At 41.9% G+C, this 21,106-nt stretch overlaps 1 protein-coding gene across 3 annotated transcripts in view; it reads left to right on the forward strand.

Moving 5' to 3' along the window:
• Positions 1–5,134: 5,134 nt before the first annotated feature.
• Positions 5,135–21,106, forward strand: part of RFTN1 (raftlin, lipid raft linker 1) — a 112,051-nt gene continuing 96,079 nt past the window's right edge. The window contains exon 1 of one of the 3 annotated variants that reach the window (XM_076331228.1): positions 5,135–5,200. The gene's annotated coding sequence lies outside the window, so the exon portion shown is untranslated. Of the gene's footprint in view, positions 5,201–14,578; positions 14,664–15,151; positions 15,212–21,106 lie in introns of those variants that run through there. The other 2 variants (XM_076331231.1, XM_076331229.1) reach the window with 2 other exon arrangements.

Genomic DNA, 21,106 nt, shown 5'->3' on the forward strand with positions numbered 1-21,106 from the left:
TGCACAAGAAGCTGGGAGGGGACACAGCCAGGACAGCTGACCCAAACTGGCCAAAGGGACATTCCATACCATGTGACATCATGCTCAGTACATAAACTGGGGAAAGCTGGCTGGGGGGGCTGCCGCTTGGGGACTGGCTGGGCATCAGTCAGCGGGTGGTGAGCAATTGCATTGTGCATCACTTGCTTTGTAAATTATTATTTTATTTCAATTATTAAACTGTTTTTATCTCAACCCATCAGTTTTTCTTACTTCTGCTCTTCCAATTCTCTCCCCCATCCCACCGAGGGCGGGAGGGGGGGGAAGGAGTGAGCGAGCGGCTGCGTGGTGCTCAGTTGCCGGCTGAGGTTAAACCACACCAGTAGGACAATACTCCATTGCACTGAGCAGCTGCCTTGTGATTTGCAGGTAGGTTTCGTGTCTGCTACAGGTGATGTTTTCACCGTAGCCATTAGAGGGCTCTCACGTTCAGTGCTACAAAGATACCATACTGTAGTTGAGCCATGTCAAACAGCAATTAAGCTGAAAACATCATTGGTCAAGGTATGTCTATATAGCATATAGACAAAACCTTACATTGTGAATAAGATTTCCCTTACTGTCCCTTAAGGCTGTTACTTACCTTTAGTTTGAGCAAATGTGCAGAATTGATTTGCTTACAATACCAGAGTAAAAAAATTTTTTTAAAAGGAAAAAGAAGTAGGTCTTTTTGTTAGATGTTTCACTTGTGCAGATAAAAGTTACTGATACAGCACCAGATGTTAGGAATGCTAATTGAGGTTGCTTGCTTAGTGCTCCTGATTCTACTTTCACTAAAATAGAGATCTTTATACATAGTTAAGCAGTTTATTTGCTGAATCTCTTCTAAGGAGAAATGTTGCAACAACAGATACTTATTGATAAGACACTTCCTGTAAATGCTGGACTTAATCTGTTTTTGATGGGGAAATAAGTCTGTGTGGACTCTATTTGAATGTTACAATAGCTTTCATAAAACTTGTCAGTTGTGCTTATCTCACTGTTGCAGTGGTTATTCCCCGACTTAGGAGACAGCCAGACACAGAAAGATTTGTTTGCTTAGGTGGTCTGTGGTAGTTTCATTAATTAAAAGTGCAATTCTGTTAACAGTTTTAAAAACAGATTTTTCCAAGTAAGATAAAAAGGATCAATAGTGGTGGAGTTTCAGAAATGGTATTTTAGTGCTGTGTTGCCCATTAGTAAATTGTGAAGCCTGGGCTGATTAGCTTTGTTTTGCTGTGGTTTCTGGGGACTTGGTAAGGTGCACAGCACTTACAAATGCTAGGCTAGTAGAAGATGAGGAGCTGCTGTGCTGTGTGACAATTCACACCAAAGCATGCTTTCTAACACTGGGACAGTACTAAACATGTCTACTGCAGTGAAGGGAGCCTGAATATGGATTTTTGACTTCTCTTGCTACATGTAACTTGATTGTATTTGTTCAGCTTTTAATAACAGTCTTTCAGGCAGTTGATCCCATGTGGGAATATCTGCGAAAGATTCAGGAGGCTCAAGCTGGGGAGTCAGTGGATTGAAATAGAAGATAATCCTGGAGTTGGCACCTTGGGAAATCCTTGTATGTCCAGGGAAGGAAGGTTTTCTACGTTCCTGTGTAAATTCAGGGCCGCTGCAGAAACATTTCATGTCTCGGCATAGCTGAGCAAGTGTCTACTGACACCGTTTCCCTGAGCCTGGGGGGATGGACATGACAGGCAGGCACATCTGCTTTTGAAAGGTTCCTTATTAGTGCTTCTTCAAATTACTAAGCAGGTCCTAAACTCAGGCCAGCACTAACTGCAAGCTGAGCTCCTTTGACCAAGTGAGGTTTGGTTACTAAGTGAGCAGTAGACTGTACTCATTCTTTAAAATAAGCTAAGCTTTAAAACTGTTCTTTCAAACAGCATTCTCAAATAAATGAGATGGAAATATTTTTACGTTATAAGCCTTCACTTCTGTCTCTTCTAGACTCTTTGATCCATTTTTGAGAAACTATACCTGAATATAACGTAGCCCAGTATGGTGACTGAGCTGGGCGCAGCTGAAGGTGTAGGAATTCTTACAGACTAAAGATATACAAAGTGTTCACTGTCTTTGTAGTATTTCTTATTCACATTATGGTTTATAATATTTCAGTGTGATCAGTCTGGATGGATATTAAAAATCTTAGACTAACGTCTGTTTTATAGCTATCTAGGTTCTATTTCTGTATGTTAATCTTCACACTGTGGTGGACCCAGCTGTGCAGTCCATCTTCTACATAGAATTGTAGCAGTTGCCATGACAGCGTATAGCTACCTATTGGTGGCAGAATAATAGGCATGTGACTTCTTTGATAACTATTACAATGTAATTTAGTCATCAGCCAGCAGGTGGGGCATTAAGCTAACAAAAACCTACCAAATAATGTAATGTAAAAAACGTTTCTCTTGTGGAACACTGCAGTCTGTCCTTTTTACAATAAAAGCTGTCCATGGCAGAATGTAGCAGTTCTTATTGTAGGCTAATTAATTTCTGCGTTAAAAAATACAGCTGTAAGAAATGCAATGAAAACACTTTGTAGATTACCAAAGGTTGTGTTACAGTGCATGATGGGTTTGGCAGAAAGGCAGGGTTTGTTAGCAGGTTTGATACTGGTTCTGACTGTATTGTCAGGACAGAGTTGGGCACTCCATAGGGAAGCAGGACAGGGAAGTTTAAACCACTGATGTATTCCATAGCTGAAAAATTCTTGTCAGCTTATTCATAACTCTTTTCAGTTCCCCTTCTCATTTGTACAGTGCTTACAAATCAAATCCTTAAAGGAAATTGACAGTATTTCGAAGGGGTGTAAGTCAGAAAAGGCTTTGGTCCTCCTTTCTGCTTTCAGGTAAGTCTAGTTTATTCTACAATCCCAAGAATTTGAGAAATACAAAACAGTAAAAAGAAAAGCCTGTAGTGATACTTAAATCTCATTTAGCCGCCTTCTCTGTTCCCTTTTTTACAGAGGTAGGGTTGAAATGGGTAAGAACATGGACCACTTCTTTAAACTGGATACTCATTCTGGATCTCTCTGTTCCTGTAAATGGAACACAGTAATTGGCAATGGATGGGAACTCAGCTATGTGGTTTACCTTTGCTACCAATGCGTAGTGTTACCTGCTGTTTTCAATGTTTCCTAGGACCAGATCCTTCTAGGTTGGTTGGAGGAGGGGAGGAGGTTATCTAGCAGCAATTGTGGATGACTTAATTTTCAGTTGCTGTGTCTGCTTCCCCTAGGGAATTATGAGCTCTCTGAAATGTTTGCTTTCTTGGGTGACATTTTGCAATATAAATGACACTTCATGACAGGATATTATGAAGCCAACAGTGAACAGACTAAAAAAAAAAAAAAAGACGTTAGGGTTCACTGACATATTTGCTTATCTTGTTATTATAGACACACCACTGAAGAAGCGAAAATTAATAAAGTATTATTTTGCTGAGTTCCTACATTTGGTGGTGACCCTTAAACAATCTGAGTTAAGAACTACTATACTTGTCCAGATCAAGGTTTGTCTAGTTCAGTACTGTAGGTCATTATTGGAAACCTGTCTGTAAATGGAAAAGTAAAAAGGCAAGAAAATAGATCCTCAAGAACATGCTCAGCTTCTAGCAGCTTGTGCCTCAGGATTTCTTAGCTAGAGGTTGTCTTTGGTCTTTCCTTTCGGTATATATTGAACTGAGTAGCAAGGCAGGCTGTACTAGAGTATTTTGCCACAATGTCATAGAATGCAGTTATAAATAAAAGGAATTATATTTGCTGTATGAGTCCAATATGTTTTCATCCTTGCTTTTATGGACTTAGTAATGCTTTAACCTAAATAACAATCCATTAACTTGCAACAAAGCTGTTACTTTAAAAAAAACAAACATCAAACCATGAAGCAAACTTTTTTCATAGACCATTAGGATTCTTTAACAGATTTTCTGCCATACTTGGTATTCTGAAAATAATTTAAATTCTCTATAAAAAAACCCCAACCCTGTGATAGAACTGCCTAAAAAGAAGGCAGTAGTAGATAATACTATGTATTTATACCTGGAGCTCTCCAGAAGTACTCAATATTTGTTATGAATATGGTAGTTTCAAGTGCTGTATTCATGCTGCCTAACCAGCCAAAAATATCCTGTATGCAGAGTTAGAAGCAGCTCCTGAGGCCACAGGTTGTGTCCAGACAAACTAAATTAGGGAAGTTCTAGTGTATAGGATAAAGTACTGTCTGAATAAGATTCTTGTAACAAATGTAGGGGACATATGTAGCTAATGATGACTCTGACTGCACTCTGAAGCTTTGAGATCTTGGCGACAGATCCCGTTACAGCTACTAGAGTGGTCTCTTAATCCAAGTGGCAGGGGTCTGTGTTTTGGCAGCAGATGATGTATTATCTCAAACCAGCCTGTTTGGCTTGTAATACGCAGTTTCAGAAACTATAAAATTCATGTTTCTGTGTCCGTTACCTCACATATGTACAAGGTAAGGATGAAACAGAATTGTATTATAGTACATGTTAATTATTTTGGAAAGAATGCTTTTCAGCTTGGAAAGCAGAAATCTCAAACCCAATTGGAGACAGAATTCTGTCTTAGTTTAAGCATAGGAGCAGTTAAGAGGATTGTTGGCTGAAATGTCTCTTAAGTGCCCCTTGGAAGGGGCACTGGGCTAGAAAGTGTGAAACAGACGTGATCTTTGTCTTGCGTTACTCAAGAGCAAAGTTCATTTTACTTTGGTCTGAATTAAATAACATGGAGAGTTAAACTTCAGTCTCTTTGATCTGTTAGGAAACTTAAGTTTGAAAACTTGATTTTTGTGATATTTAATTTTAAGACTCTTATTACCTGCTTTTTCATCCTGTGTGCTCCACTTCATATCTAGTGATAAAGAGAAGGCGGAGCTGGTGGCGAAAATGGAGTTGCTGTGACTAGTGACAAATGTCACTAGTGTTTTCTTACTGTATTTGTTACCTGTGACAACAAGGATATATTTTAAATATACATACTTAACTGTAAGGTCAAGGATGAAACGTAATGTTTTTCTTTTTCAAATACTGTTCCCTAAGTGCATTGCATAGCAGAATAAGATTTCTAAAGACTTGCAGCACGTTTTGTACCTTACCATCCCAGAAGACTAAAATAATGCAGAAAATACCGGCTTTTGCTGTTACAGTAAGTTAATTAAAATCTTTGTTTACTAGTATAAGCATACAGATAACATCAGACAAGCTTATGTTTTGTATCTGTATTGAAATGCTAATGAGTATAGAGTCCACATTTACCTTGTTCTAACGCTAGTCACTTTGTTAATTTGTCGTGTGTTCAAGCAGCTTCTCTTCACGACCGTTGGCTTTCTGTCTCTGGTGTCACAGATTATAAAGTTCTGCATGCTGAAGTCACTTTCGTAATGGAGCTGCCTAGATCAGTATGGTTTTATAGTTTTCAAAATCTGAAACTAATGCGTAGCTCCTCCACTCATGCTTTTCTCTTGATAACTGAGTCTCTTTGGAGAAGGCTAGTCCTGTCCTGAACTGATACTTCTAGTTAGATCTAGTATAGAAAGTGCTTTTTGATACTCATTCTTTATGCTGCTGCTTAGGAGTCTGGGTTAGATCCTGTACTAGTATACTCATGAACTGGTGGTCCTTGTCCATATTCTCTCTTGACAAGCTTTATCTTATTAGCTATACCTGATCCAGTTACACAACAAAGATATCTGAAAAGGGTCTTGCACATTTTACTGTGGAGGGTAAAGCACTGTTTTAAGATTTTTAGGTCTGGGTAGTTTAAAGATAACTTGGAGGTAGGTAGTTCAGGCCAAGGTGATACTTCTTCTGTATAAAACCTATTAATGCACTCAGAATACACAGTTCATGTACAACTTGTGTGAGATCCTAAGTTTGGGAAAAGGATTAATTCATTACAACTTACTTTCTCATTCAGGAAGCATTGTGCCACTTCAGTGATTTTTTTTGTTTGGTTGGTTGGTTGTTGTTTTCAAACTAGCTTGGAGATGCATCTACTATGTATGCACGAGTTTAGTTTGCCATATTCAGCAATGATTTCCTTAGGTGTGGTAGGAGTAAGTTAGTTTTCACCTGCAGATCAGGAATCTGTACATATTATTTCTGCTGAGCAGATAAATTTCTAATTATTGGAGGATTGGCTGTGCATTTTTAACTGGTGCAGCATGTACAAAATTTTTCCTCATACTTGCTGATAAAGATCTTGACTTTAAAAGAGGATTTCCAAAGTTTCTGTATTTATCTTTAGGTTCTCTTTTGCCACAAATTGATAAATAGTTGCTTGAGATTCTTCAGCCTTTCATCCTGATTGTATTACCTGTGCAGATACTTTGAAGGGTGCTGAATATTAGGGTGTATTCACAGACCACCTAGACTCAAAGCACTTTGCCCCAGTTATTATCACTCAGTGTGACATTATGTACCTTGTACTGAATGCATTGGATGTCTGTGCAGCTGTACAACCTCTTTCCTAAGTTTGGGACTTCATCAAAGCTTGCTTGGATATATCAACAATACTGCATTTCTGAGATACTAATTCTAGTGTAAACTGGGCTCTACATACCAGAGTGTCTTGTCAGGTGGTGTTTTTCATTTTCTTGTAATACTGTTCCCTGGGAACTGGAGTTTGATCTCAGTCCTGTGCATCCATTGAAACTGATACAGATCTGATCTATTTGTGACTAAGAAGCCTTAAGTGTCTTCAGTTAACTTGCAGAGAAGTCCCTGATACCAAACAAATGTGAAATTGCTTAGAATTTGATGTTATTCTCCTTTACCAGAGCTCAGACTGAGGCCTGAGGGCCATGTAAAGGATCACAGCTACCATGGGATGTATTTTTTCCAAGGGTCTTAATACTCCTTCCTATTAAACTAGTAAAGTGACTTTTGAATTGGGAGAACTGTTCCTTGACTAGAAAGTCTTAGATTGTGATAATGCTTTTAACTTAATGAACTGGATCTACTTGGATGATACAGATTCTACTGTAAGTTCCTATACCAAGCTGCTCTCGCTTCTCCCCTTCCACTACCCAGAAATATTTTTTTCTGTAGGTTGGGAAACTGTACTTACTAAATGTACTGATTTTCAGATTATTGCATTAAGTATTTAATTTCTTGGGATTGTATTTATGTAGTGCTTATTCAGATGGAAATGAAGCAAACTCTTCCCACAAGTTATTACCAATAGGGCTAGAATCAAGTGCTCATGATGTTAGGATGCAGTGACCCATTTTAGTCTTTCGCCTGGTCTAGTCACTGTTTGTGCCATTGGAACAGCTGGGCTGCTGCAAATTTGTGGAATAGTTTTTCTGGGGTGTAGCTTACTTATCCATCTGCTAAAAAGGTAATACTGTTTAATGCTTAATAAAAATTTCATGAATCATTTTGCATTATTTAAAGTGCCTGGTTGTCTAGTCCTTACTCATATTAGTGAAATTTATTCAAATGAGAATCTCAGTTCACCTCATTAGTACAGCTGGGCACCAGGTATCTGGTATGTGGAAATCTAAAGCATCAAAAGTTCTGAGAATTACTTTCCCTTATATGTGAATTAGTTTAATGCAATTGAGAAATTGAAAAACGCATTGATTGGTTATAGTGCTCTACTAAACTACTGGAATGTTTAAGAAACAGGAATATGTGTGAATAGATATCTCCTTACTGATGGTACTGAGTAGTGTTTAGTCTGGATATCCAAAGAAAGGAAGAAGCGGATATTCCAGCTCCTTCAGAAATTTAGTGTTTCTTGTTAACATTAAGTCTTACTCAGCCTTCTGCACTGGCTTATTACTAGCTGAACTTTGATGTAGGGTTTTCACTTGCAGGTTGTTGAAGCACCTTACAGAAATTAATAACTATCCATTTTGTTTACTTCTGAGAACAGAAACGCAAGAGAAACAACTTAGGGAATGCCATCTGAAACAGGTCACAGCTTCTCTAATGCTTGGTTAGATTGGCCCTTCTGACAGGGAAAATTTGGTCCCTGTTCTGATCACCTAGAGCAAGAGCTGCTTTAGTGCCAACTTGATGTAGCAATAAATCTCACTCTCTGGCCAACGGTCTTTTATATGCAGCTATTTTGGGGCATATCTCTCCTGTTTCTGAAGGTTCTTCTACAGCTTGGATTTAACAGAAATTACACAGATTTCACATTCTCATTTCATTAATAATTTTGATCAAATGTGTACTGCAACATTCAAGAAAGGTAAAATAAATAGGGATGAATTAAATAGATCATCAGTAATAATGTAGCCACAGCTTTCCTCTTACTCCTGCAGAGGCATATCCTATCAGATACTGACCAAGTCAAAATTACCTGCACATAATGTTACATAACTGTGTGAGGTCCTGAGAAATCTATGGCCATAAGTGTATTTTAAGTTTCAAGATGATAGAAACCAGCTTTCAGAAAGAGCTTCCAAAAAGGAAAAATGATCCTTAATTATACCTAGCCTCTGCAGCTCCCTAGTAGGTGCCTACAGATGGGCAATAGAAGCACTTAAATAATAAAAAATAAAAAAAAACAGTCCTATGCCGTTAAAATGCTGTAGTGGTAGGACTCACATTGAAGTTACTCTTCTTATCTTTGAAAATAGAATATGAGCTAGTTTTAATAACTAATTGGGCTAAAATTGTGGCCCAGTCCGAGTACATAAGTGTGCATTAGCTGCTGGCCCACTCTCCCTATTCTGGAACCCTGGAGAGGCAAAACCCAGCTGCTGCTTCTGAGCAAAGGTCAGATTGTGCCCTGCTGCTGGGGCTGAAGAGGTTATACCACCACCATAACCAGCAGTAGGGACTGGTACAGTTCTCTCTTTAGCAGCAGTATAGACCTGACTTCTCCATAGCTTTCTGTTCTGTCTTGGTTCCTTCTGTGGTTTGGAGGTAGTTTTCCTGTTATTTCTGAGAAGCTGTGGCCTAGTTCTCAATAACACCTGCTGAAATGAGCAAAATACGCCAAATGACTTGTCTATCACAAATGTAAAGTTTTTCTCATTTTGGCTTTTCTGTCATATTATGTCTTGTTAAGAAAAATCTCAGTAGACACTAAACACGCTTTTGTGCGTGGTAGGTAAATAACAAAACATTTTCTTTACTGATATTTTTGTATCTATTTCTGATTAACTTAAGTTACTTCTGATTAAACTTTTGCTGAATCCTGTTCAATGTGATGTTGCAGGTGTTGCTTTTTGACAAAGAGGAAACAAATTTTGTTCTAAATTAGCTTTAAATATTTTTTCATACTACTGTGAAAACTAAGAAAATGGGATGTGGTTAACTTGAATGCTGAAGTCTAACTTTGTAGTGAAAATAATGGTAACTGGCATTATACTGAGTTTCATACAAAAAAAAATGGCTTACACTTACGTGGATCTTTCCAATTAGTTGTTCAAATAAGGCTTGGAATAACCAAGCAAGGGGTTATCTAGTGGCATCACTAGAAACACCTTGCATGAGAGAGAAATGCCGTGCATGTGATTTCTTGCTGCTTTTCACAATGTGTCATCTTCTCTGCTTATGACAAAATAAGTACAGATATTTGGCAAAGCAGAACTCTTCAATGCCCTACCAGTACCAATTTACACCTACTTTGAACTTGCCTTACCCAGCTGCACCCAGCACTACAAAGTGCAAATGGAAAACGTGATCACTCCTGCTTGTGATACAGGAGGTTGTAGAGCTCTGCACTGCTAAATGTGTGGGTTTACAAGGGAGATTACACTGGCTAGAAACAGAAACAAAATTTATCAAAGCACTTTTTAACTCCTAAGGTAAACTAATATTCCCTAATGGAGTGTCAAGGGGCAACATCTCACTGTTGATTAAAGCAATAAGGTCCTTCAGTTGTTTATAGTTAAATGGTTGTTAGAGCAGTGTTTTACTATTTAATTACCAAGTCACCTGTGTTTTGCAGTAGTTTATTGTTCGGGGGGGGGTATGTGTGTATACACACGCATTTTTATATATATATATATAAAACCTCTGAAATGTCTAGGATGCTTGTTTAGGTTGTTTCAAGTTCATCAGATTTCTCTTGGGAAGAATCCTGCTGCTTCTTAGAGTACCACGTGAAATACCTGTTGCAGTCAGAACAACTTCTAGATCTTATCTTATCTTATCTTATCAAATCTGTACCAAAATGGTTCTGAAAGAGGCAAATAATCTCAAAATATGGGAATAGCGCATATTTTTTTTAAAGAATGAACACTAGCAAGCCAGTGTGGAATGCTGGAATTTCTCACAGTGGTAGTCTAGAAACAATAGTTTAGATGTACAGCATCAATTTAGATTGTATGCTGTGCTTCAACTTGCACGCCCTGATACTAGGCACTTGAACCATCTTTGTTTTCTTGAATTTCAGTGTAGACACACCTAAATAGGTGATAGTAGAGGTATCCTATTCTGTTAATTAAACTGCTGCTTCTGTAATATACTTTTGTAGTCAGAGAAAAACACCTTCATGTCAAAAATCCCACGGAACAAAATTTTAATTCAAATTTGTCTCTGTTAAAAAGTGCAGAAATGTCTTAATGGGTTGTATATTTAACACTGGAGTAGAGGAATTCCAGGTTGAAATTGGTGCATCAAAACACCTTGTATCTGACAGCTCTAAGTTTGCAGACGTGTCTGATAGTTACTGACTGTGAAGTGGGTAGTGGAAAGATGGTTTGTAGTACCCGGGTCTGTGCTATGTGACCCACTGTAAACATTAATTTGAAATGCTTTTCATCTGTACGGGACTGTTACTTCATAGCAATCTATGGTCATCCAGGAATGTTGTTTTCTTAGTGTTGATGTCCTTTTCTGTATCTGAGAAGACTTTGCATCAGAAAAAGTCTTTAATGTTGTCAGACGTCCTTTCAGTTCAACCCCTGAGGTGTAGAGCTGCAAATGCTATGGTGTCAGGAAGGTCTGGTGCCCAGGATGCTTCTCTGGAGCCATCTGTGACCTGATGCGTTTATAATACAGGGAAAGCTGCACTTTCACTTCTTCCCTACACACTCAGCAATCCTTCCCCATACGCTTTAACAGTAGTATCAGAAAAACAGCTCAATTACATGGCACCCTGATGTGACTGCATGCTGCTTTCTCACACAGTCGGAAAGCCAGAGAAACTAATGAGTGGAGGAAAAAATGATGAAGGACAAGGAAAGAGGAAAACCTGTGTAAATAATTAAAAGAAATGGAGAGGAAAAAACCAAAACACACAAAAGGAAATAGAAAAAGGAGATGGGTAGAGTCACCACACAAAATGCACTGCTGGTGTTTGCTTCATATTTCAGCGCTGGTAAAGAAGTAACTTCATTTCCCCACTTCCAATGTTTTGATGTTATGCTTTTGGCTAATGACTACTAGGTAATGCTGACAGTTGTGCTTTAAGAGGACTTGCATGCAGACAGAGGCCGCTCTGGGGAAATTTTCTTGTTCCCTGAGGGCACTTGAGGGAAAAGTGGAGGGAGTACTTTCAAATAGATTTCATCCATCACAATACCAGCCTTAAATACAGAAATACTCTGCAGTGAGGAAGGAATTGAGGTGCTAATGTAATGTTTGCTTATGTATTTTTACATAATTTAATTTGGTTTATGTACCTACATGGTAGGGAGAGATTCTTAAGTGGACAAAGTGTAGCAAATGTAGTTGTGTCTGCTGCGCACAAGGGCTTCAGGTAGTTTCAGTATTAATCATGGGTGTTTTAGGAGTTGCTGGACAGGTTTCTGGCCTAATAGGGGGAAGTACAATGAAGGTGGCAAGCAAAGTTCCAGACTTGGTCCACAAGCATGACATTTGGGATGGATACATGTTTTTCTGGAGAGACAGGGAAGATGAGGGTGGAGAGTTGCCCCCTCTGTAAAAAGAGCAGCTGGAATGTATGGAGCTCTTGGATGGATGACAGGCTGGTTGAGAATGGTAAGGATCAAAGGAGGCTACTGAGGGTGACATGTTGGTGGATTACAGACCAGCTACTCATGATCAAGGTTGATTAAATTAGCAACTGAATGACATTGGTGGGTCACAGATCCTGATTCTTGGAGAGGAGTTAATCTCCCTGAAGGCTGGAAAGGTAACATGGTGGGATGCAAGCAATCCAGCAGATTTCAGGAAGCTTTCTTGGTAGAGGTACTGATTGGGCCAACCAGGGATGTCGCACAAATGGATGTCCACTAACAAGGGGGAGTCGTTTAGGAATGTGATAATAGCAACCCTGGCTGTAGTCAGGATCATACAGTGGAGCTCAAGATCCTGAAGGGGGTGAGGAAGGCAATTTCTTTGGACTTCAGAGAGCAAACTTTGGCTTAGTTGGGGAACTGGTAAATGGGATGCCATGGGAGGCAGCTCTGAAAGGTGAAGGGAGCAAAGGAAAGCTGGCAGGTCTTTAAGGGGAACCTTTTCACTATGCAAGAATGGCACATGCAAATAGGAAAATAAGTTGATGAATTGGGACACCAGCTAGGCTAAACGGGGAACACCTGACTGAACTTCCTTGCAAAACTATCATGGTGGAAGCAAGAACAGGATACGGCGAAGGAGTTATTAGAAATGTTGCCAAGGCACATAGGGATGGTGTTGACGCATACAAGGGCTTGTGGAATCTCATGTTGCTCTCAAAAGCTATGTTAACAGTAAGAGGCTGAACAAGGAACATGTAGGCCTGTTGTTGCATGTGAGCACAGGTAAGGCCGATGTACTCAGAGCTGCCTTTGCCTCAGTCTTCCTGACCCATGTGCAAGGTTCAAGCAAGTGAAGAACTACCAGAAATGGACGAGGATCAAGACAGGGATTCCTTCTGAGAACTTGACCTGTACAAATCTGAGACCAGCTGGACTGTGTCTGAGGGTGCTGGGAAAAGCTGGCTGATACCTTGAGAGCAGCTGCTCTCTGTACTTTTTAGAGTGGGGTGAGGAGGGTCTGCAACAATTAAAGCAAGGCAAATGTTGCACCCATTTTCAGAAAAGGCCAGAAGGGCAATTTGGGGAACTGTGAGGAAATCAGTCCCTGGGAAAATCATTGTGTCTGCTAGGAACAGACTTGCTTTTGTGTATTTCATGTGTCTAGGAAGGGTGCCATCATGCCTCACCAACTGTTTGCCTTCTATGATAAAATGGCTGCATTTGTAGGCATGGGGATGGTAGTGGATGCCATGGCAACTTTAGTAAGGTGCTTGGCACTGGCTCCCATGCTATTTTTGTACATGCTTAGGATTCTGTAGTCTGGGTGGGTGGACAGATAGATGGGTAAAAAGCTCATTGCGTGGTTGGGCTCAGACAGTTGCAGTTTAATGGGTCACACTTTGCCTGGAGGGCAGTAGCAAGTGGAGGCCTATTGCATTTAACATCTTTTTCAAGGACCTGGAGGATATGACAGGATCCACTGTTGCCATGTTTGCACATGGCCCCATACTGGGGGTGCAGTTGACAAGCTTCAGAACTGGGCTGCTGTCCAGAAGGACCTGAGCAGGCTCAAGGAACAGGCTGGCATGAACTTTTTTAAATTTAACAAGGACAAATATCCTGCCTGTGGGAAGGGAGGACACCTTGCACAGATCCAGACTGGTGACTGCCTGTCTGGGTAGCAGCTCTGTTGCAAATGCTGTGGGGATGTTGGCAGGCAGCAAGCTGACCATAGCCAACAAAGATAACAGCATGCCAGTAGCTTGGAAAAAGTGTTTATCCTTTTCTATTTAGCACTCATTAGGGCTCTTCCAGACCACATACTGTGTCCAGGTGTGTCATTCACCTCCCCCCCATCCTGTGACAAAAAAGTTGTTGACAAGTTGGAACAAGCTCGGTGGAGGGCCACCAAGGCCAGGGCTGGAGCACGTGTCCTGCAAGGAAAGGCTGAGGCAGCTGAACTTGTTTGACCTGGAGAAGGGAGGGCTTGCCACCATCTGAGGGAGGATGAGAGAACAGGCACGTTGAAAGGAGAGGTTCAGGCTCTGGGTATAAGGAGGACGGTTCTACTGCGGTGAGCGCAGGTCTGTCTCGACGGTGTGGGACTGAAAGCACCGAGGCAGAGTCCTCCCCGGCCTGGGGCGGAGGGGAAGGGAGCAAAGCTGCAGCACGGGGGAACGCCGGGGCCGGGGGTGTGCTCGGGGCGGGGTTGGGGCTAAGGCGGACAGCGCGTGAGGCACTTCCAGCCCTGGCCGGCGGGTGGAGCAATCCCCCTTCGGGCCGCGTCGGTAGTGTCGGCGGGAAGCGCCCCTGCCGCTGTCCCTGCCTCGCCGCGGCTCTCGCTGGCCGCGGGGCTCGGCCCCGTAGCTCGGAGGAAGAGGAAGTGGCCGCGGCCCCAGGCCGGCCGGGCTCGGCTCGGCGCGGAGCTCCCCGGCGCGGCACGGCCCCGCGGAGGCGCTTCCCCGCGCCGTGCTGCCGCCCCCGGTCTGCGCGGCACAAACTTTCTGCCGGGCAGCGGGGCCGTGTGGCGGCGCAGCGCTGCCCCGGCACCTCCCTGTCGCGGAGCCGAGGGGGGAGCGGCCCCGGAGCGCGGCGGGCGGGCACGGGCGGCAGCCGGAGGAGGAGGAGGAGGAAGCACTGTCAGTGGGGCCGGTCGTCTCCGCCCGCCGGGCATCCTTCAGCACCACCGGGCTGCGCTTCGCCCGCCGCCTGTCCCAGGTACTGCCGCGCACCCGCGCGGTCCGGCGGGCAAACTTGGCGAGGGGGCGGGAGGGGGGTCCGGGGTCGGCCCGGGTTTCGCTGCTGGGCAGGGTCGGCGCGGCAGAGCGGGTAAAGCGTCTCCGGGGCTCTGACTCGTCTTGATCCTCTGGCCCCTGAAGTTCGGAGCGGAGCCCGGGCTGGCCGGCGTGCCCGACTTTGGAGGGGCTGCTCGAGGCTTTCACGGGGGTGGGGGGGAGGCATTCCCTCCCGCCCTCTCCCCAGGCGGATTTCGGTTTGTGCAGCGCTGATAAGCCGCTGCTCCCAAGGGGGCGGCGGTCCCGCTCGCTTCGGTCCTGCCGTTTGCTGAGGGGCCGGTGCGGAGCTCGCCGCGCTCGCCCGCGCTGGCCGTTAGGCCCGGGAAGGCGGCGGGGCCGGCGGGCGGTGCCGTCCTGTCAGACGGTGAGGAGACCCCCCGGGCTCCTACGGGGCGCTTGCGGGGACCGGAGGCGGCACTGCTGAAAATCGCTTCCAGCCAGCGCGGTTATTCGCGTCCAGCCAACGCCGCGGTGAGGCAGAGCCGGGAAAGGAGGAGAGCTCTGAGGGGAGCTGGGGCGGGTGCCTGCCTGCCTGCGCGCCCAGCCCGGCGCCGCTTGTCATATGCCGGGCACCTGGAAGCGGCGGTACCGCGACGTGCCATCGTGTGCCTGGCTGGGGTTTGCGATTTGACAGTTATTTTCAAAGGCTGGGCTGGATATTGCCTTTCTAAGTCCGCGACACTGTTTCGGCACGTTTTTATTACAAAATAAGGAGAGGTAGCGTGACCATGGGTCAGCAGTTGTATATCTGAGTATGAAATACATCTCTCCCCTCTCTTGTTTATCTAAATTCTTGCCAGAGCAACTAATTCTCACAGCCTGTGTATTTCTGGAAAAGGGGAATTCAGTTGGATGGATTTTTAGAGCTCTTCTGTGATACTTCCAACTTGGTCAAATAATTAATGGGAGACATTTGTTCTCCATTATGATTGAGCGTGCTTCGCTCCAGAGCGCTGCCAGCTCGGACCAGGGGAACAAGCTGAGCCAGAGGCTGCTGTGTGGCGGGACAGGGAGCGGTGCTGGAGTCGTCGTGTGGTCTTCGTAGGGGTGGCTGTTGTGCTTAAGTGATTGTTGGATGCAAAATAATAAACATTTAACTATACCTGACAAAATGTTCTTTAACGCTTTCAGCCAAAGTTTGGAAGCTATGGTGTGATTGCATACTGCTTCTATTTTTATTTCCATAAAAATAAATAGGAGGATAACTAAAATTGTCAAGATATAGCTGATCTCCAGTGTACAGGGGGAAATCTTTTTGTACATCTGCTTTTATGTTTTATTTTTAATGAATCCAATCCATTTCAGCTTCTGGTATTGAATAACAAGTTACTGGCAATAACTCTCTTTTTCACAATACTAGTGGTCACATTGTGTATTTAACTTTTGGTTTTTTCTGAGAAAAAAAACAGTCTCAGAATGAAGGGTTATTTCAGGAATCTAACTTAACCTCAAGTTAGTTACATTAGACAAGGGGCTTTCCACCGCTTGAACGCTGGCATTCCCCTGGTCTGAGGGCGAGAATGTAGCATGAAATGAGTATATACAGCTGTGATTAAATACCTAGGAGAGTTCTGAACTGTGGTACTGGGAAACGCAGATACCGTATTGGGTATAACGAAGTGGCCTTAGAATCTGTGGTGGAAAAGCTGAAAAGCTGAAGCCACAGCCTTTTGAAGAATAAAAATCAAACTCAATGAAATCTGTATTTTATTTTTTTAAAAAATAATTTAAAAAAATCACATTACCATTATTCCATCCCCCAACTTAATGTGAGATCCCACAGCTTCACACCTGGCTCCAATGGTCCACTTTACCTTTTACCCCAACTTGGTTGGCCAGGGTTTTACTCTATGGCAAACTAGCAAAAGACAGTAAGCACAGGACTGTTGGGTCTGTCTAGCTTTGTGTTTTACTATGGTTTTACTCACTTTCCTTGAAGCTACTGGGCATATGTTGCAATATGCATCTGTTTTTCATGTCTGTTTTCTGTGGGTTCAGAGGGTGTGGGATTAACTTTAAAGGAAAGTTGGATTCCTATCTAACATTCCTATGTATGCTTCTGTCGGGTCTATTCAGTTTTTAATTTGCTAGACAATAAATGTTAGCTCCTGTAGTTTCCCCTTAAGTTCTTGAGAGTAGTTCTCTTGTCCTTCTTAGCATCTCAGTAGTCTCCTGTCTTCACGTGGAGGCATCTTGCTTGAACATTTGCAGCCATGGTACTTCAGAAGAAATTTTACCAGTACTTTGGCCAGTGATATTCTTTATCTTGACAAGAAATACACTGCCTAAGAGTATTTTGTAGAAATGCGTGGTACCATCTGAATCTTTTGCTGTACTGAAAGACAGCATCATGGTATTATTAAGTATTAAATCTTTTGGATGAGCATTACAGGGTGCTGTGAGTGGGGTAAGGAGCAAGTGTCTCTCACTAACCTACTGTTCCTCAGATTGCTCCCCAACACAAGTACAACACTTGCCTTACTCCTCCACCAGTTCTCTCTGATCCTGTTTGCTTTTCTTCCTCCCACCCTCTCGCCCACGTGCATACACACGCAAACCAGCTTTGTTTCCCTAGAGAGGGTTAAGCGCAGCTTCTGGCCGCCCCTGGTTATGGGCAGGGAGCCTGCAGAGGTAGCCTGCAGGCCCAGGGACAGCGCAGAGGAAAGTAAGTGTGTGTTATGTAGGGCAGCAGAGTTGAGCCCAAGACTAGTGTTGTGAACATCATAATAAAAACAATAGCACGTAATAATATTTTGTTGAAATCACGTTATCACTGTGGCATGTTATTTGACTTGCTGCATGCTAGGGCTGTGCTTTCTTTGTGACTCGTGAATAAGACCTATCAGGTTAGTCTGTTCCAACTTTACTGAATCCATATAATATTTATCCATGTATTATTTTGTTTTCTTCCTAAAGCTTAGCAAACTCTTGAGGCTAGACTAGCAATTGTCTTAATTGGCCAAGTTATGTTTTCCTCCTTTTTTCATGTAGGCAGTACATTTTCTTGTCTCCCAGGGAGATGGTACCAAACCCGGTGCAATAGTTTGTTTTTTAATTCTAGCAATTGGATCTGCAGTTCATCATGACAGGTCTTCCAGAGTTCTTGGTATGAGTCCAAATTAGTCCTCCTGATTTGCATTCTGATTCTGTTTAGTTGTGGTATCTTTGGCCTCTCTAACTGGGCTTGACTTCTGGCACATTTCACTTTATGCTGGTGTTTCTTGATCCGAGACTGTAGTTTCCTCTGCTGAGCGTTTTTTTTCCTGTCCCTTGAAAGCTCTCTGCTTATTCTACCTTTCCTTCTTTATTAGGTAATTCATCTCGCTGGGTCTGGAAACCTTCTTATGAATTCTCTTGTCACTTCCTTGGGTTACAAATTCTGCAGATATTCATATTGCAGTTTAAACATGTTCCAGACCTCCCCTGTGCTCATGTCCTCCAACTTTTCATTCCTTTTCATCTCACTAATGAGTTCCCTTAGTTTTTGAGATTTGCCTTTTGAAATTGAAAACCTTAATTGCAGATCTACTTGGGTTGCTCTACCGTTTAATTTAAATAAAATCAATCATAAAGAATATATCTGGGATTATTCTTTCACCAACCTTTCTATAAGCAGAGAGTTAGTTATCAGCTGCAAGTCTAAAATCCTGATAGTGCTAGTCAAATTGGTAAGTATACGGTGAAAGAACTGGTCAGTTGTGACATCCAGCAATAGATAGGACTGATTTATGGTAATTGTTCTTTGTATTTTCAACATAAGTCTTTCAGAATCTTTCAAATTACTTGGTAAACATTAGTTACTTAAACAACTGATCCCTCCCCACAAATAAAAATTACTGTGGTATTTATTGAATATATGCTTACGTAATTACCTGTATGGTAATACTCCTGAAAAAAGATGGCATAGGTATCCCTTAGTAAGGAATTTCCCTCTTAATGGTGTAATCTCACAAAAAGACTATGCAGTGGTAAGCCAGGGTGGGAAAAATGGGGATATGTCAGGAGCATGGCTCTATTCTGGGAATCTATAAAGGATCATCCTAGCATACTATTCTCCTTTCTGTTTTTTACCTGTACACCCAGTTTGTCAGGTCTGGTGTTTTTAATCCTCTGCTTCGGTTATGCTTCTCTGCCTGATGTTTTTTTGCCTTGTTATGCCTCTTCTGCTTCATTGCTTTAACTGTGCTAGGAAAGGGACTAGGCCATAATTTGCAAGCTCTCTCAGGGTTTTTTTAGAGCTGAATGGGGGACTAAACACTCTGGTGTTTTGTAGACTGGGAAGGATGCAAGAATTAAGTGACCACTTGCTATCAAGTGAACTGAGCTGAGCATGAAGTGCTTATTATTTTGAAAATGGAAAGGTCAGGACTGCAGGAGTGAGGGTTTAAGAAAATAAGTGCATCTCATTACTGCACAACAAATGTGAAGTCCTGTAATTATTTGTAAAAGCCTTCTAGCATCCCTGTGAGGTAGCTAAGTATTACCCATGGAAGGAAGAACCAGGATGAAAGGACTTAACCAAAATCAAGAGAGAAAACCTATTAATACATTGCAGTTACCTTGTTTTGCTGCTGCACTTGCCAGTAAGAACACAATATTCCATAATTTTGTGAAAGGAACTGTAACGGTAACTTACGATATGTATTTTAAAAAAATAAATTAATTCATGATAAAGCTTACAAAATGAGGTCACTAGTCCTGGAAAAGAAATGTATTAAACGTGTTAATGCAAGCAAGCTTGTTCTCACTAATTGCACTTAAAAACAAGCTGACAGTAGCGTAATCTGCCTCTACAGCACGTTTTCTTTGGATGCCATTATAAATATTAAAATTGCCTTGTTTCTATTTCAGGTGGTAGTGTATTGCACTTATATGTGTATTAGACAATATTTGAATATTCAGTCTAATGCTATATGCTTAGCAGTTGACTCCAATACTATACGTATTTAAAAGACTTGTTTAGGAAGTCTTTTCAAATCATCCCTGTAAGTAGTCATTGACACAATGCTTTCCATAATCTTGATATAGTTGAAATAAACAGTTTAGCCAATATGTACTTAGTTGATAAACATCCCTTAAATTACTTAGTCTGGTAATCTATTCAAGCTTCCATTAGCCATGTGTTTCTGTTATGTTTCAGTGTAATTTTCATTATTATTCCTTGGAGATAAATTGTTATGGAGTTCCATGAAAGGAGGGGGCGATACATCAGAAAATTAGCTCCATTTGTTCCCCAAAAAGCCCCAAATAAAAAATCAGATAAAAGGCAGGGTTTTTTGTCTTCTCTTCTTTGTGCCCTTTTCCTGCTGAAAAGTAATTCTGGGGCCTGAGCCGCTATATCAGGAAAGTAAGTTGTTAGCTACATGATACTCTTTTACGCTTGTTGTTGTTCTTTGCTAATTCTGAACTTCTGAATAGATGTTGTATTTCATCTATTTTGAACACAAGCTAGTAAAGTGAAAAAGCAAACCCAAGCTGCAGAGGGTATTTTAAGAAAGCTTAGGTTCAGAGATGATGAGTTGAAAACTTGGCAGATCTCTAAAAGAGCTATAAAAATTCCTATATTTTATTCAAGATACGCTTGTTTTCATGGATCACGGAGGTGCTTAAAAATGGAAATGCTGGGATTTTTCTCTTGCTGAGTACAATTTGTTGCGATTTTTTGCTTTTCATGGCAAAGGATGGTACCAGTTTCAATAAAACTTCTATCGGGAAGGAGTGTTCAGGGGCAGGTCATTTGCCATGCTGGGGTGGGTTTCTCTCCTGTTCCTTCAGACACTCCCCAGAGCTCCTCTACTCTTAAAATTTATGACGAAGGACAGTAACGGGGAGGAGGAGGTGGCTGCAAGAGGCTTATTCTGCGGCTTGCAAGTTGGGTGTTTGCTTGGGACGTACAAAACCTGGATTAAATTTTTGAACTCAGTTTGTAAAAGCAAGCTGCTCGTTTCCTAACCAGTGGGGGCCTTTGCTGTCATTCACAAGACAGACTGAGGAATTAACTGACTGTAGGCTTTGCTGTTGTTCTGCAACTCATCACAGCTTCCATTTTTGATGTTTCGCAAAATTAAAATGAGCTATAGACTAAAAAAACCCATCTATTGTTAGATCTGAGTTTCAGTTCTAGTTTTATCATCACATGGCTGAACACAAGAACAATGTTAGAGATTATCAAGATCATAGAGTATGCGTAAGATTAATTTGCGATCTAAGTGAGTTTGTAGACAAAATTAGTTTTTCCAGCATGTGTAGCTGTAAGAACCCATAGCTAAATCTTAATTTTAATTCTTCATTAGATGTTACTTTTTCTCTCACTCAAGGCATTTCTTGTAAGTATGGGACTAATGGGTTGATAATTAATTTTTACAT

This window comes from Aptenodytes patagonicus, chromosome 2 (genome assembly GCF_965638725.1).
Source record: "Aptenodytes patagonicus chromosome 2, bAptPat1.pri.cur, whole genome shotgun sequence".
Taxonomy (NCBI): domain Eukaryota; kingdom Metazoa; phylum Chordata; class Aves; order Sphenisciformes; family Spheniscidae; genus Aptenodytes; species Aptenodytes patagonicus.